This window comes from Acomys minous, assembly GCF_964271855.1.
Source record: "Acomys minous genome assembly, chromosome: 15".
NCBI classification, from domain to species: domain Eukaryota; kingdom Metazoa; phylum Chordata; class Mammalia; order Rodentia; family Muridae; genus Acomys; species Acomys minous.
Window position 1 is genome coordinate 46,784,567 of NC_140497.1, and position 15,121 is coordinate 46,799,687.

Consider the following 15,121-nt stretch of genomic DNA (forward strand, 5'->3'; position numbering starts at 1 on the left):
CAATGCCTACAGGCCTCTCACCTACAGCCATATATTTGTCTCATGACCATTCAAAAGAAATGAACCTGAGTGGCAATGAGCCTGTCTCCCTAAGATTCAGAAGGAGGTAGTCATGGTTGGCTATTAAGAGCCAACAGGAAAGAACACACATGGAGCCTTGTAGAGGTGGTAGCGGTTGGGACTTCTAAGCTTCAGTCATTTATGACAACCTAGGAAACCTCAAAGCCTATGTGCGTAATTGCTTCATGTTGTAAGGCATCCTGTGTGCTTTGGAGTAGAAGACGCTTTCTCAATGTAAAATGAAGGGACAAACCTTTACCAGCAGATGGCAGCCTTGCAGAAAAGATCACTGGGAATTTGGGACTCTGCTATTACAAAAATTCAAGAACAACTCAGTTTTAGAAAGAATTGTGCATTCAATATGATTCAATCGTACTATAGTCTGAATTTTATGAACATTGCCAACTAAATCAGTTCATTCAATTAAATACAAAAATAGAAGCTACTGTGTGCAGGCACTAAGTGACCCCATCAACAGGATGTATTGCCACATACTAGATAAAGATACAATGTTGAAACAATTCTAAGGAAAGATGGGAAACAGAATCAGTTTAAATATTTATTTTACAATTAAGACACTTAATATAATCTGTCTTCCTATGTGAGACTGGCAGAATAGTAGATATTCTTGAAGTCTTGTTTTTGTTATTTAAGACTTCTTTTTTTTATTCCAGAGAAATACTAAAATAAATAAATAGATAGATGGATAACTAAATAAATAACTAAAAAAATTAAAAATCATTTTCCTAGGAAGTTTGACATATGCTCATACTTTTTATAATCAAAGTGCATTCGGCATATTATTCAAAGTTAAAATGTCAAATTCTACTTGGCAGTTACGGTAAATGAGTATTTACTCTCAATATATTAACTGGCATTCTTGCAGGAAACTAAGTCATTTTTCTCCCAGGAAACCACACTTTCAGAGGTGGACTGTTCCTATAACAAATTCTTAAGTGTCAATATCTCAGAATCCAATATTGCTTGGAAATGGAGATTGCAGCAAGGGTCAGGATGACATCATACTCAGATGTGCAGTTCAAGATGCGTCAGTTAGGTTCACTGCCTTTCCGTCTTACAGGCACTCATAAATGCAGTGCAATCTGACGTAAGCATTTGGGCCCAGATTAGAAAAACATCTTGAAGGAAAAATCTATCATGAGGAGGTTGCATAAATTCATAGATTTGGGGCAAATCATCTTTTGCCAATTTAAAATCAAGTGCGGCTGGTGATCGAGAGCAATGAAAACACGGCCGAGGAGGCTCCCATCTGATGTCCCTGCCTCAGTGGAGGGTCACAGGGGCAACAGCGCCTCTATAAATCACTGGCTTGTTGGGCGCTTTGCCCCACTTTAGGCTGCCATACTTGCTTTTCTTTACCCCTTTTATTCTTCTTGGTCAAAGAGTGCGTTGCTTGGCACATGTACCCTTCGTGTGACAGAGCTGATCTTTCAGTTCTGAGGGACAACCCGAAAAGATGTTCCTGAATGGTCCTGGTCATGGTCCCAAAACTCAGAACTTCCTTCAGTGTGAGACTGTGCTGATTCCAGGAAAGAAAGGAAACCAAAAACCAAAAAAACAAAAAACAAAAAAAAACCAGTGTCCTCATCTCCACGCTCATTGGTTTCTCTTCATTAACATCTCTACTCCCATCAAATGATAGGGTACCAGGCATACAAACCCTCGCCCAGCGTGTTCATCATGAAATGTGTGCTCTGAAACTATCAGCTCATCTTTTATAGCATCATAAAGACTACTCAGATAACAAATGGCAATGATTGCTTTATGGTGTTGTCAGGATGGGCATTCAAAACCAAAATATGGTCTGGTCTGCCATATTTGCTCCCATAGAGCAAATAATCAAATAGAAATTGGCCAGCTCTCTAACCTTAACTGCATGAAAAGTGTGTGATGACCATGTATGTCATTCACAGAACCCAAGATGCCTGCTCTTCAGTCTGTGTGACCTCCAAAAACCAATTTGACATTGAAACCTTGGTACAATGGCCACAAATGCCTCCTGTTACCAAGTTAAGACTTCTCAGTCATGACTGGATGCTAAAATCAGTTCTATGTCCTAGACAGCTAAAGAATCAAGCTTTTTCACAATGAATTTTGCACAAGCTTTGGCATCTGAGTTCCTTACCAGCATTACCAATGAGGCCCTGGCACTTAAAGTGGTAAAGGCGTTATTAAAAGGAAGGCTAGGAAAAGTAACACTTACTCTTCATAGAATAGAAAATAAAGAATAGAAAACTCTGTGTGAGTGCACCCATCTGTGCAGGTGCACAAGGGGCATGTGCGTGCGTGTGTGTGTGTGTGTGTGTGTGTGTGTGTGTGTGTGTGTGTATGCGCGCGCGCGCATATGGCAGCCAGAGGTGAAGGCAACTGTCTTCCTGGATTAATTTTCACGGATTCAGCAAAGCTAACTGACCTGTGAGCTCAGAGATCCACCTGTCTCCACATACACCCCAGTCAGGCTTGTAGATGTACCCTCCTGCCTGTGCCCTCCCCTGCTCCCGTCCAGTGCTAGACTTCTAGACATGTGCTGCTGGGGCCAGCTTTTACACGAGTGTGGGAGCTCCGGACTCAGAGGCTCAAACTTTCAGGTCAGACACTGTATAAACGATGTCATCTCCCCAGCTCCCCAAAACACTGTTAATGATAAGCCTCGAGGCACATAATCAGCTTTAGACTGCCCATCAGGTTCTACATGTTTTTGCTTAAAATGGTGATACAGTGAGTGTACTAGTGTGATATACCTTATGTAATTGCTCTTTTGACAGCCTTAGGATAGTTGAGCAGAGTCTTCATAAGACCTGTAGTAAAGTGAAGCTGGATTAAAAATTATTTATTTATTTATTTATTTACTTGTTTATTTATTCACTTTATACCCCAATCATAGCCCCCTCTCTCCTCCCCCCCCCCAGGTCCTACCCTCCCAAAACGGGATTTAGACATTAATGATGCATCGGTGTTATTTTCACACTGTAGCACGTTATGATCCAAGGACAACAACCAACAGAGCAAGACTTCCAGAAGCAATGCTTTGGGTTTGTCGTCTTCCATGCTGGAAAGATCTCGGGGCTTTGTGCATGACAGGCAAACACTCTACTACTGAGCTACAGTCTCAGCCCACCAGAATCTCACTGTGCAAGCTAGCTCACTTCGAGTTGGCAAGAACATAGAGCTAGCCCAACTCTGAAACAGGTAGACTCAATTAGGAGCAATCTACCGGCTTCCTTTCAGATCACAGGGGACCATCTAAGGGCTAGGAGACTCCTGTACTTCAGTGCCCAGCCCTTCTCTACACAAGATATGCCTTGCCTTGTTAACTCCCCTGAGAGAGAGAGAGACAGTAAGACAATAAAGACTTGTTATTGCGACACAGAGGAGTACATTCTGAGGCATTAGGAACACTCTGGTGTCCCTTCCCGCCTACCGTTCTCCTGGGAACGTGATAGACACCTTTGAGACAGGTGGGTTGGGCCTGGGGATGCGGTTCAGTAAATAGACAGCTGGCCCAAAGGCCGAGTTCAATCCCCAGCCTCACCACAAAGAAAACCAGGCAGGGTAGCACCTGCGTACTACAATCCCAGCACTCAGGATGCAGAGGCAGGAGGTCACCTTTGGCTACATAGTGAGTTGGAGGCCAACTTGAGCTTTATCCCTGTCTCAAAATTTTAAAGAAAAATTATGACAGATGGATATGAGTGCCACCCAGAAATCTACAGAGGCTGCTTTCATTTCTGCCCTTTGGAACGTTTCATGCATAAGAATTAGTATATGAAGCAGGGTGTGGTGGTACACACCTCTAACTCACTGGGCAGCTGAGGAAAAAGAACGAAGAGTTTTTGAATAGGCTTTGCTGACAAGACATTATTTCAAAATAAAACAAACAAAACAAGTTGCTGTTTGGAACATATGCCTAAGTACTGTGTTAAATTTTATGCTCAAACTTAAGGAGATCTTCCACACAGGCTTTTACTATCTACTGACTTTTTTTTAACCTACTATTCCTACCTGAGAAACCACTCCCCAAACACTTGATTGATAATAACCAAATAATGTTGTTCTTTTTTCCCCAAATGAATAACTATTCAAAATGAAGTCATTGGTTTTCTTTCAAATTTTAAATTTCCCAGTGTAAACCATTTTATTAGAAAGATACATAAATCAATAACAAATTAATGTTCTCATCAACAGATACTTAGCAAACTCCCCTAGATACAGGATCCAACCTGGTTGCCAAGGCTGTAAAAACAGATGTTACCTCTGTTTCAAGTTTTTTTTTCAACCCTAACTGGTAAAGAAGGACAATACACAGTAAATGTGGTTTATATAATAAAACATTTCAATGTTGTATCAAAGAATAAAATTGTTTAATTTGATGTTTAACAAAATTCTGCAAGCTGATTAAAAATGTAAAATTCATTTCATTTTTATGACTGCTAATAGGTTTTTTCTTGTTATAATCTAGTCATTGAAATTACATTTATCATGCTTAATATTTTTACTAATCTTCTAGCTCTCCTGCCATAATTAAATCATGGGATGAGCATCATTCTCTAATTAGCTTTATGGCTTTCAAAAAGATATTCTGGTTCTTTTGTAGATGATCTGTCATTATAAATTATGCAGTGTACCTAAATCATTAGACAAACATGACATATGTATTTTATAATAAATTAAAATGCATGCATCGGACTTAATTCTCCTACTTATTCCCAACCAAAATATTGCATCTGGTCCATTCTAAAGCCTCATGAATTATAAGACTACTTTCATAAGATGACTTTAAGAGAAAGCCATACAGAAGCTCACCTATCATGGCTAATTTGGCAGTGACCCATGGCCATCCTAACACCACTCTCACAATAAGTGTAACATGAGAAAACTATTCTCTCCACAATTGTTACATGTTTCTATACGATAAAGACACTACCATTTCAAGATGGCGTCATTTCAAGAGTTGCACTGCTTTCACGGGAGCATGAAGTGAAGACAGACATTTCCTTCCCAAAGTCATGTTTTTCCTGTCTCCATAGCCCCGCCCCTAGGCCACTTTTATTGCTTAACAGAATGCGCAATGCCAGAAAGAGATGGGTGGATTACGAAGGACTCTTGGGAAATCCTCAGAGATGGGGCCAGGTATAACAGCAGTTCAGCACAGAGAAGTAGCAGGCTGTCAGAACAGGCTCAGGGAAGTGGGAGGTCAAGAGGGCAGTAGGAGAGTCTCTTGAGTCCTAGCAGCAGCTTCCGGCCTCTGAAGCCATCAGGAGGATTTGGGAGGTTGCAGATAGCTAAAGGCAGTGGCGAATGACCACTTCATTCTTCCATCCCCTTCAACCCTGATGGCAGAGGATAGGGTCCAAGAAACAGCTGGAGTGTTTAGGACAGGAAACTCATAGCCAGAGGCAGTCTTAGGCATCTAGAAGTTTCCACGAGCCTCTGCTTTAAGTTTCCAGTCCCCTTCCACTCCATCAGGCATGACCTTCAAACAGAGACAATTAGATATGGCCTTTTCCTACAGGAAATGAGTCTCTGTAGAAGTTTGGACAGAACACTGAAGGAAAATCCAGGAAGCAGCACAAGGAGATAATAAGACAGTGGTGTCATTGAAGCTGGCAACGGTGCCTCCTTAAAATAAGCTGCTCTTGTTCAGTGCATCCTGTAAACAGGGTTCACACAAAGGGATGGAAGGGTTGCGTCACACCTGGGGAGACAGCTCCATCAGCAAGTGCTTGCCTGGAAGACATAAGTGCCTGAATTTCGATCCACAGAGACAATGTAAAAGGCTGGGCTTGGGCCTGTAATGTCAGTGCTGGGGCGGGAGCTCCATGGACAGCCAGTCTTAAAAAGAGAGAGGGGGGAGAGGGGGGGATGGAGGGAGGAAGGGAGGGAGGGAGACAGAGACAGAGACAGAGACAGAGACAGAGACAGAGACAGACAGACAGACAGACAGATATATGGCATACAGAGACAAGGGAAGGAAGGCAGGAAGGCAAGAAGGAGAGGGGAAGAGAAGGGAAGGGGAGAGGAGGAGAGAGGAGGGAAAGGAAGGGAAGGGAAGGGAAGGGAAGGGAAGGGAAGGGAAGGGAAGGGAAGGGAAGGGAAGGGAAGGGAAGGGAAGGGAAGGGAAGGGAAGGGATAGAGAAGAAGAGAGGAAGGCCGGAAAAAAGGGTCCAGAGACCCCTAAACTCTATAATTTCTGTGTTCTAGCCTTGCTCATCATGGTCTTAATCTTAAGTTAGACAACAACCGAATCCTTCACTTGAACAGGTACCATAGGAAAGCATAGCTGGCCACTTCAGCACAGGGATTATAAACACCATCCCGGGGATCAGGCCATAGGAGAGCAAACTCAGGCAGAGCTGACCCCTGGTTTGGATCTGAGATGTCTCTCCTGCTCTTCTCAGAAGGAGTTCAATTCCTCACTTTATTTTTTTTTTTTTAAAAAGTGAGTAGTCAAACTTTTATTCAATTATTATGGTAAATGGTTATGTTAAAATATATATATAATATGATGTGTCATCACGGGTAGTCTTTTACACAATAAATGCATGGCTAACATTTTATATAACAAAAGAAAAACTGAGTCTATAAGGTACTAGAACAAGGACAGAGAAGCGATACACTCTAGATAAAGTTAAAAAACAAAAACAAAAAAAACTAGTTACGGTAGGACCCAGCTCTCTCTGTAACTGCAGTTTCCAATGTACAGTCAATATCATGCTAACACACTGGGCCCTCACAAAAGCAGAGACGCCTCCCACCCCACCCAATGGTTTAATTCTTAACTAAAGTCAACCCTCCTTTCTTTGTCTTCTTTAGGTGGTGGTAATTGGGCAAGATTTTCATCAAGAAATCTAGGTATAGTGTCTGGGGCTCTGGTCGCTCCATCTGCTCCCGTCGTAGTCTGTCCTGCGCCCATAGATCACTGTGTCCTCAAGGATGACTTCAAAGGTGTTTAGGTTTACAGCAAGCCCCGATGCTGCTACCACACTGGTCAAGATTACATTTCTGCCTACATAATGCTTTGGACTCAATGGCGTTGTTATCTCCCATTTTCATGGCTTGGGAATGACAGCCAACTTCAAACACGTTATTGGTGCCAACGATCATAGGTTTGAGTTCTGGGTAGTCAGTGTCTGGGCTGATATTATCCGGATGAGCATTTATGATGAGGACCTGCTCTTCTAGAAGGTTACCTTCACCAATAATTATCAGCCCAGCCTCTGCAATATTCTGTGCTTTTGGGTGGATCACTGTCCTAGGGCCTATGGTTAAATCTCCCTTGCTTTCACTTTCTTCACAGACAACTTCTCCAGGAACAATCTTCACGCTCTTTTAAATCTTCTCCACCATTGTCAGGCCCAGTTGCAATTCCTCACTTCTCCCCCCCCACCCTATTCTCCTTATTTTTCCCATAACATTATGAAAGAAAAGCAAATGACACAGCCAAGGAAATGAGGTAATGAATCAAGGGACCAACACACACACACACAAAAAAAAAACAGCCTGAGACTGTTAGAACCCATAATGCCGAGAGCACAGATAAAATCATGCCAAGCTGTGTAGCAGGTTTAGGGGAGAGTTATTTTATTTTATTTTATTTTATTTTATTTTATCTTATTTTTATTTATTTTAGGCATGGCTTTTTTGATGTTCTATAACGATGACATCTTCAGAGCTATCTTTGGTTCTCTGGATATTCTGGTGTTCTCTGGATAGGGGTTCAACTTCTGATGAACTAGGAGTAAGCAGATGGCTCGGAGATGAGTGGCAGTTTGACTCAAAGTGAACTCTGACCCCCTGACTGTGGCTTCCACGATCAATGAGCAGTAGTGGACTTTTAGTGTGATTGAATGTGATATTCATTTAACAGTCAAAGATTCTTGAAGACGGCTGGTCCACTTTTAGTAATTAGAATTACAGGCCAATGCATACGCATGGCATTATAAATCACTGCACTCAGTCGTGTTGAGAAGACCTACAGAGTCTCTCTTTCTGCCTGACAGTGCCGACCCATGCCATCTTGCCTATTGGTAAATCTTAGTGGCATCTTTTACCCTACATTCTACACGTGTGAGAGGTAAGGTGTAATTTCTATGCCGTTTAAGAAGATTGCCTCATTTCCTTCATTAAATACAATCACAACGTTCCTCGAGTTTTGGAAGTGGTTAATTTTAAAATGTCTTTAAAATGAAAGCAATTAGGAAGGCTCATTAAAATTAATAACCGAGGCTGGTGACATAGCTCAGAGGTACGGCACTTGCTTAACACACATAACATCCTGAGTTCAAGTCCTGGCACTGCAATCACAACAGAAATGCTAACTTATTACAAGAAGAAGCCTATGAATTATGATACTTAAAGACAATGCACTAAGTAGTCCTTGGCCGGGTTAGCTATTATTTATGTATCTGCTTGCACACTCATCCTCAGCTTGTGAGTAGTCTAGATTATTAGCTACTGACCCAGGCCAAGGAGAAATGTAGGCATCACAGGCCTGAAACATTCTCAGCAAATAGAAAGTTAGAATCGGTATCTCAGAGGTGGTGAGACTAAAGTCTGAACGGCATTCAGACCCCCCAGGTGAGCAGGGGTCCCCTTCCTCTCAGATACCCTCAACATGTGGGTAACCACACAAAATCACAGTTCTCATTTAAAAGGAATCGTTTTGAATTTGGTCCTGGAACCAAATAAGATCGACCATGGCCCAAGCACTCAGCTTTACCTTTACCCCAAGTACTATGTGCCCACATTGAAACAATTAAGCTTTTATGGTAGCAAAACAAAAGAAGTCATAAACCAAGACACTTTTCAAATGCAGTAGTGGAAACATAATATGAAGGCATGTTATAACGAAGGAAGGAAACCTTTGTTACGGCCTCAGATGCTATCTGATGGCGCATTACTGTCTTTAGGGTTGGTGCCTGTTCATGCATTTCAAAAGGATGTACCTAGCAGTCACAAGGATGTCATATCATACACTGAAGTAGGTAATAAATGACTGGCTAAGGGGCTAAGATAACTCAAGATAATTTGCCCCTAAATCTGCAATATTTTCCAATCCATAAAATCATTGGCATTCTAATCCGCCAACCAGACTCGCAGAATAGGTAACACAGGCTCAGCTTTTTCCTGAGAACTTCAATCAACAAGCCTCAACAGATTTCCAGTTCAACAGAGCTCCCTGAAATCTACGTTGAGTCAGAAACTGTATGAGGTTAGACCACAAAGAGACCTAAAGAGAAACTTTCTGAAAAATCACCTGTGGTTTGCAGCCTAATAATTGCAGTTATTATACAATCTCTACATGATCCCTAGATTTATATTATAAAAAAGGCTTCTATTTATAGGAAAACATCTTAAGCAGAAAAACCAATCAAGCCAACCAATCCTGTTACTACAAGTAAGAGAGAAATTGGGTCCCAACCTGAACTTTACCACACTTGGACAATGCCTTTTGGTATGAGAAAGAACCGAGATTTCCATTTGTTTTGAAATGTCATTTTGAGGGATGGATAAAAATTAGAATAGTGACATTGTCCCAAGTAAAGTTAAGTGTCAAATCCTCTTTCCCATTCTGACAACTAGTGGATGCTCTGGGCCTTAGAAGTCCCCCATACAGAGGTCCTAAGGTAGGATATAGGCTTTGGCCAGCTGTCTTCCAGATCTGTCCATACCTCACCTAGCCAGAGAGTCAGTCCCCAGAAAAGAAGCCACATATCCACTTAACCACCCTGTGTTCTTCACGTGCCACCAAACGAGACCTAGATCTCTGTAGCTCTTTGCACATCTCCCTGCCCTTCCCTCTGCAAGTCCCCGGGATCTCCCAAAGGACCTCACACCCCACCCATCCACCCACCCACTGCTTCTTCTGTCCCTGCCACAGCTCAGGGCTCCTCATCTTTCTCCCCGTGGGAGCTCTGTGCCCGCACCGAGAATTTGGTGTCATGTCTACTCAAAAGGTAAAATAGAAAAATCTCTTTTCTTTCCTCTTAGGTTTAGTAAATGACTCAACAATGAGTAAAGGGGTGAAAATCCACCCCGCCCCATGAAAAATAATTGGTGTGAATTACCAAGTTTCCTCTTGGGTTGCTTCTCAGGGAGGCACAAAGTCATAGCTGCTCCTGCAGAGGCTCCCATAAGGAGGCCAGACCTCTGGGGATGAGAGCCCCCCTCTCTGTTCTGAGCAGTATTCTGAAGTAAACAATGTGGCCTCCCTGTCAGGTCCAAGGACAAACGACTCACCTACTGGGCCACACTCCTGGAGGTTGATATATTGTCTGCTTTGTGCCTTTTGGTTTGACTATGTGGGTAACACAACTTCAGTTTCCATTTCCCTGTGTAGGGTTGCCTGCCTTTCCCTCCTTCCAGAAGAAATCACACACCAGAAGTACTGAACTCCCAACTGTAAACAAGAATTCAAGCAAAAAACACCTACGAAGTCAAAATCTTTACCAGGGAGTACCATGGAATGCTCAGCCATCTTCCTAGTGACTTGTAACCGCTGCATGCAAACATCCACAGGGTCCTATATAGGAGGCAGAATCCCAACTGCATTCTTTCTTTCTGCAAATAATTTGGCCCTAAGTAAACAAAGCCTTGGAAGAGCTAAATAAGGAACGATCAGCTGTAAAGGCTGTTATATCATAGGCTGGCAAGTCTTCCTGGAAGGAGAGGCTCTGGTGTAGTGTGGAAGGAGGTCCAGAGGGTGTGGCTTCAGCTGGGCCCTCTGCCTCCTGTGAGTTTCAAGCATGCCATCTGATAGCTGGATTTTTCCAGCTGGGTAACTGGAATGCTCACATTCCATGCTCAAACACCTCCTCAGGCACAACCTCAGCACGCAAGCTCAACACGTAAGAGGAAGAGAATATTTTTCCTAATACCGACTCTCAGACTTTTGAAGTAGCTTTGCCAGCCTCAGCTACTGAGACTTCAGAGAGAAGCCCTTGCTTCCTTTCGCTCCCTCCACACATCCCACTGTCCCAAGGAGGCTGTTTCAAACTCCTAGGAACAAAGAAAAGCCTGATGTAGAAGTGTAGCCTCTTTCTGCTCCCTTCCAGGAAGCATATGAAGTCAAACCGTCCACTGGCCTAGCCACTCTCCAAGGAGGCAGAGCTTAGGAAGGACATGTTGAGGAATAACATCTGTCCTTCATTTGTCACCACGCAAAATCCCGTATGGGTCAACCAGGACAAAAACCAAGTTAGCTTCCCACCTAGGCTGCTCTTCTTCATTCTCCAGAATCTCCGATAGAGCTTAGGCTATTGAACGAATACAAACATGCATCGCAGTTCTTAACATTAGCTTTGTGTCTTATTATCCATATGAAACTACAAGGAAAACCCAAGTAGGAGCTGCTTAACCTGTTGTAATAATGGCTTTTTATTTTGTTTTGTTGTCTTTTGCCCGTCTTTTCTTTTTACCTTTTTATGTTACAAAAAAAAAGTTTATTTACCACATGCCTGTTACTGTCTCATTTTATCCACGTGGGTGACAACTGTGCAGAATCTCCTAGAGGAATGGTTCAGCTGCTTCCTTTGTGAGTGCTCTTTCCTGGAGGGTCACTGTTGCAAAATTAACTTAGGAGCGAAGGGCTCTAGCAGGCCTGAGCATGAAAAGAATGGCACTGGCCGGTTTTGCCCTTTACCCTTCTTTCGCTTGCTCAATCCTTAGATTACATTCCTAAAGGTAGCCCTGAAGGTCTATTCCCTTATTTGGCCACAGCCTCATTCCTGAGACTGATCACCAAGGTCTTATTTATCAATACCTCAAACTCCAGCAATCAAAATTCATTATTTTGACTACCCTACTCAAAATACTCTATCAGAGCTTACCAACACGTCCTAGCTCGTTCCAATACAGACTTACTCCTTGCCCTCTTTTTTTTTTTTTAATTTTTATTTCAGGACAGAGTTTCTCTGTGTTCTTTTGGCTGTCCTGGACTCACTTTGTAGACCAAGCTGGCCTCGAACTCACAGAGATCCATCTGCCTCTGCCTCCTGAGTACTGAGATTAAAGGTTTGTGCCACCACCCCCAGCCTCCCCTTTTCCCTCTTTTTTTTCAAGATATATATTATTTTATTAATTTGTTCTTGTTACATCTCAATGGTTATCCCATCCCTTGTATCCTCCCATTCTTCCCTCCCTCCCATTTTCCCCTTATTCCCCTCCCCTATGACAGTTCCTGAGGGGGATTTCCTCCCCCTGTATATGCTCATAGGGTATCAAGTCTCTTCTTGGTAACCTGCTGTCCTTCCTCTGAGTGCCACCAGGTCTCCCCCCTCCAGGGAAAATGGTCAAATATGAGGCACCACTGTACATGAGAAAGTCATATCCAACTCTCCACTCTACTGTGGAGAATGTTCTGACCATTGGCTAGATCTGGGTAGGGGTTTAAAGTTTACAGTCTGTATTGTCCTTGGCTGGTGTCTTAGTTTGAGCAGGACCCCTGGGCCCAAATCTGCCTATCATGATGTTCTACCTGTAGGTTTCTAGGACCCTCTGGATCCTTCTACTTTGCCATTCTCCCATGCTTGTCTCATCTAGAGTCCCAATAGGATGTCCTTCCCACTGTCCCAGTTTCCTGGTAATTGAAGGCTTTCATGTGACATGCCCCTTGGGCTAATATGCAGATATAAGTGAGTATATACCATTTGAGTCTTTCTGCTTCTGGGTTAACTCACTCATTATGATCATTTCTAGCTCAATCCATTTATCCACAAATTTCAGGAATTCCTTGTTTTTAATAGCTGAATAGTATTCCTAACCCTTTTCCCTCTTAAAATTAACATTTGCAAAGCTCGCTGTTGTTGTTTCTGCCCAATTCAAATTCAGGGACCTTGTCTAGTTGCCTTGCTCAATAAAGAATCTTTTTTAATTTGGTTTGCACTTGGAAATTGGTGTTTTGGGGTGGTCTGTGCCTAATTTGGGGTCCAGTGTGGAGGGAAAGGTTGGTTGGCTTATAGTCTACCATGTATCATTGAGAGAACCCAAAGCAGGAGAGCTCAAGGCAGAAATATGAAGGCAGTTACTGAAGCAGAGACCACAGAGGAATGTGTCCCTGACTTGCTTTTCCATGGTTTAATCAGCTTGCTTTCTTGTGCAACCCAGGGCCACCATCATAGGGGTAGCACTGGCTACAATGGGGCCAGGCCATCGCACATCAATCACGCATCAAGAAAATGCCCTCAAAGATGCATCTACAGGCCAGTCTGATGGAAGAGGCCGTTGTTCATCTGAAGATGCAGACAGTTCCCTCTTCCCAGGTGATCCTCACCTCTGTCAAATTGACAAAAACTAGCCACCAGCATAGTTATCATCCTCAGGTGATGACTCAGCAGATGACTTGCCCCACCTCCCCACACACCTGGGGTTTAGTTCTGGCTGTCAGTGGACAGTAAAAACTGAGAGTAGTATTAAAATCACATTAATTCCCAAATGGTTAGTTTGCCTTTCTGAGGTACCACACTTTAAAGAGGGGGAAAAATCTATTCTATGGAGTAAAATAATGACCTTCAGACAATTGGAGGCTTGTCTGGATGCTGCCAGAAGAAAGCAGGGCAACAGAGAAAAGGGATTAATTAGTAATGCTGTGTTACTTCATGCCAATGAAGCAAGTACACCAGATGGCTCCCAAAGCATTCCTGACTTCTGAAGGTGAAGAAAACTCACTGGGTGTAAGGAGGCCAAACTTGAAATCTCTCTTATGTCCCTCATGTTGCACTGGACGTGACTTTGTTCTGGCATCAATTTCTTTGCAACCTACGTAAACGCTTCAAGAAGAATTTTTTTTTAAGGAACAAACTTTCAGTATTGTATCAATACATATGGATCAATCCATCAGATAACCTTGTGTTGATGCTGAAAACAAAGATGGCTGAGATGCCTCCATTACTATCAAGTTCCCTACAGTGTAGAGAAGACAACTAAAGAAAAAAAATTTTTTCTTCAAGGCCAGATGTCAAAACGGAGACAAGACACAAGGCACATAAGGAAGTATCCAAGCGGAAGTTACTCCAGGAAAGCCAGATTGTGCCCAGTCTGAACTCACCCTTGAGTGCTTAATATCTGACAGGTAAATTAAGATGACAGAGGAACAAAGAAGTGATGAGTGTGTGGAGGTGTCTGTTTGCATAGCAGGTCACTTGGATTGGCTAGGACACTGGGTATTAGGGAACACTGGCTGGAAACTCTCCTCAGGGGTGAGGCACACACTGTAATATAACTTGGTGAAAAAGGAAAATCTAAGGAGGCACAGAGGAGGGTGTGTTGAAGAGCACAAAGGGGCTTGTTTAGCTATATGAAACCATCATGTCGCCATGGTTAACGACGACCCATTAGCGATGATGAGGACTGAAGAGGGCAGTGATGGTGGGAACACAAAGGATAAGAGCTCTTCAGATACCTACAGGCAGGTGGGCAGTGTCTGTGACCAGCAGGACGATGGAAAAAAGTCACGTGACTAGATCAAGACATTTCCAGATTTGTGATCTCTGGCTGAGTGGAGGTACCAGTGACCCTGCTAGAAAATACTGGCAAAAAAGCAATCACAGCCCATGGACTGTGTTCAGCACATAATGCTGAAGGCATGGCAGGGGAGCTGCTAGATTCCATATAAAGGTCTGAACTTAGGGAGATACAGAGAAAGAATAGAATTAGAGACAAAGATGGTAGAAAAGACTGACATACACGGACAAACACCAGACATTGACCAATCGGAACAGGTGTTTGAGCCACGTGAAAGGTTGGGTGTGGCCGACTAACCCGGCTTGGTATTGGCCATTTTTGGAAGGATGAAAGATCACAGGACAGCAGGAGAGAGAACACCTAAAATAGGTTGAGGCAAAGAAGAGGACACAAAGAAGCAGATGCGGAGGAAAGGTCACAGTGGTTTGAGAGCTAAGCTCAAGTCCCACAAGGCGGACTGGGGAGGAGATAGCTTCAGACCCAAGTTCCAAGGTAGCTGCCCAAGAGACATCCCGGATGCCCACCCTTTCTTTCCCAGGCTTCACTATTTGTGGTACTCACGTCTGTGGAGATGTGGGCA

General features: G+C 43.1%; 1 pseudogene across 1 annotated transcript; it reads right to left on the reverse strand.

Annotated features, from left to right (window-relative positions):
• Positions 1 to 6,849: 6,849 nt before the first annotated feature.
• Positions 6,850 to 7,428, reverse strand: LOC311584916 (dynactin subunit 6-like; annotated as a pseudogene). Its single transcript has one exon. The product of its transcript is annotated as a dynactin subunit 6-like (transcript).
• Between the last annotated feature and the right edge of the window lie 7,693 nt (positions 7,429 to 15,121).